Genomic DNA, 2,916 nt, shown 5'->3' on the forward strand with positions numbered 1-2,916 from the left:
CTTGTTCTTGTGCTGGGTTCTCAGAGCCCCGTTGACCCGTTGCCAACCCGACTACCATGTGAGGGAACTGAGGTGCATCTGCAGTAGATCTTCTGGTTTGTCTCACCATTTTGAAGAGGTTGAAGGTTTGAGGTAGAAGATGAAGTTTGAAGGATGAAGAGAGATCGAGAGAGAAATCACGAAGGAGGCGGTTTTGAAAAGCAGGGAGTGCGAGAGTGAAAACCGGAAGTGAGAGAGAACGTGTGTGTATAGTGGGTTTTATCAAATAACCGTTGTTGATTCAAAAAGCACTTTAAGATCAACGGTTGAAAATTAAAGATAGACAGTAACAGTAAAATACACAATCACACACAGAAGATAAGCATATCTACACGCAATCACAACAGACTGTCACACGGGCACAAGGAACTATGCATCAGAAATTCTGACGCACGTGTTGTTGTCTCAGCTTCAGAGTCAGTACCAGTGGGCACACACACTCTGATTGAGTTACCTTCTGGACTAGACATCTTCTGATCAAGAAGTATCATAATCAGAGGTTCTGATCTATCTTCACTCTGGACAAAAGTCCATGTTTAGATTTTTCAGAATAAAATTAAATCTATCTTCAGCTAAGGGCTTTGTAAAGATATCTGCCCATTGATGGTCAGTATCAACAAACTTCAGAAGAAGTACGCCCTTCTGCACATAATCTCTAATGAAGTGATACTTTACCTCAATGTGCTTTGCCCTTGAATGCAAGATAGGATTCTTGCTCAACGAAATTGCAGCAGTGTTATCACAATAGATTGGGATATTGCTCTCAAGGATCTGATAATCCTCCAGCTAATGTTTCATCCAGAGCATCTGAGTGCTGCATATTGCTGCTGAGATATATTCTGCCTCTGCAGTTGATAGAGCAATGGTTGATTGCCTCTTGCTTGCCCATGAGACTAGATTGCTTCCCAGAAATTGACAATTTCCAGAAGTACTTTTTCTCTCTGTTCTATCTCCAGCATAATCAGCATCACAATAACCTGAAAGCTTATACTCTGATGTTTTCTTATACATCAAGCCAAGGTTAGTGGTGCCTTTCAGATACCTTAGGATCCTCTTAACAGCAGTTAAGTGGGTTTCCCTTGGATCTGATTGGAAACGAGCACATAAATGAACACTAAATAGTATGTCTGGCCTAGATGCAGTTAAGTACAGAAGTGAACCTATCATGCCACGATAGAGCTTCTGACATACTTTACCACTTATATCTTCTTTTTCCAGAATGCATGTTGGATGCATTGGAGTCTTGGCCACTGTAGATTCCAGCATATTGAACTTCTTCAGAAGTTCCTTAGTGTACTTGCTCTGATGGATATATGTTCCTTCTGGTGTTTGATCAACTTGTATTCCCAGAAAGTACTTTAATTCTCCCATCATACTCATCTCAAATTCAGCCTGCATCATCTCAGAAAATTCTTTGCATAGAGATTGATTAGCAGAACCAAATATAATATCATCAACATAAATTTGCACAATTAAGATATCATCTTTATAAGTCTTGCAAAAGAGAGTTGTATCTACTTTACCCCTTACAAACTCATTCTCCAGAAGGAATGAGCTAAGTCTCTCATACCATGCTCTGGGAGCTTGCTTCAGACCGTAGAGTGATTTCTTCAATTTGAACACATGGTCTGGTTTCTTTTCATCTTCAAAACCTGGGGGTTGATGAACATAGACTTCCTCTGAGATATAACCATTTAGGAAGGCACTCTTTACGTCCATCTGATGTAGAACTATGTTGTGATTTACTGAGAAAGAAATCAATAGTCTGATTGCTTCCAGTCTTGCTACTGGAGCAAATGTTTCAGTGTAGTCTATTCCTTCCTGCTGGCTGTAGCCTTGAGCAACTAGCCTTGCCTTGTTTCTGACTACATCTCCTTTCTCATTTAGCTTGTTTCTGAATACCCATTTCGTTCCAATAACATGGACATTCTCAGGCTTCTTCACTAAGCTCCAAACATCGTTCTTGGAGAATTGATTCAATTCTTCTTCCATGGCCAGAATCCAATCCTTGTCCTGAAGAGCTTCATCTATGGACTTGGGTTCAATTAAGGACACCAATCCTTTCAGACTCAGCAAGGTCTCTTCAGAGGGTCTGAAGGCAGATCTGGTTCTGACTGGTTCATCTTTGTTGCCCAGAATCAATTCCTTAGGATGAGCTGCAGTGATTCTGCTCTTCTTCAGAGTTTGTGAGTTAGAGGGACCAGCTTCTTCCTCTGGTTCATCTTCCTCTGGCTCAACTTCCTCTGGAGCTTTGCCTTTGTCAGAAACATTAATGCTTAAATCTGCAAACTTTTCAACTAGCTTTGACTGGTCAGAGTCAAGCTTATCATCAAATCTAACATGAATAGATTCTTCAATAGTCTTAGCATCAGTATTATAAAATCTAAAACCTTTAGATCTATCAGAATAACCAAGTAATAGACACTTAGAAGATTTAGCATCAAATTTATGCAATCTATCCTTAGTATTGAGAACATAACAAACACAGCCAAAAGGATGAAAATAAGAAATGTTGGGTTTTATGTTCTTCCACAATTCATAAGGAGTCTTTTTCAGAATTGGTCTCACAGAGATTCTGTTCTGAATGTAACATGCTGTATTTACTGCCTCTGCCCAAAAGTGCTTAGCCATGCCAGTTTCTTGGAGCATGGTTCTAGCCATCTCCTGAAGAGTTCTATTCTTCCTCTCAACAACACCATTTGTTGAGGAGTTCTGGGACAAGAGAAATCATGTGTAATTCCATAGGAATCAAACAGACTCTCAAACTTGTCATTCTCAAACTCTCCACCATGGTCACTTCTGACACGCACAATTCTACAAGCCTTCTCGTTTTGCACTTGAGCAATGAAGGTAGAGAACACAGCATGAGACTCATCC

The sequence above is a fragment of the Lotus japonicus genome, chromosome 3 (genome assembly GCF_012489685.1).
Source record: "Lotus japonicus ecotype B-129 chromosome 3, LjGifu_v1.2".
Lineage (NCBI taxonomy): Eukaryota > Viridiplantae > Streptophyta > Magnoliopsida > Fabales > Fabaceae > Lotus > Lotus japonicus.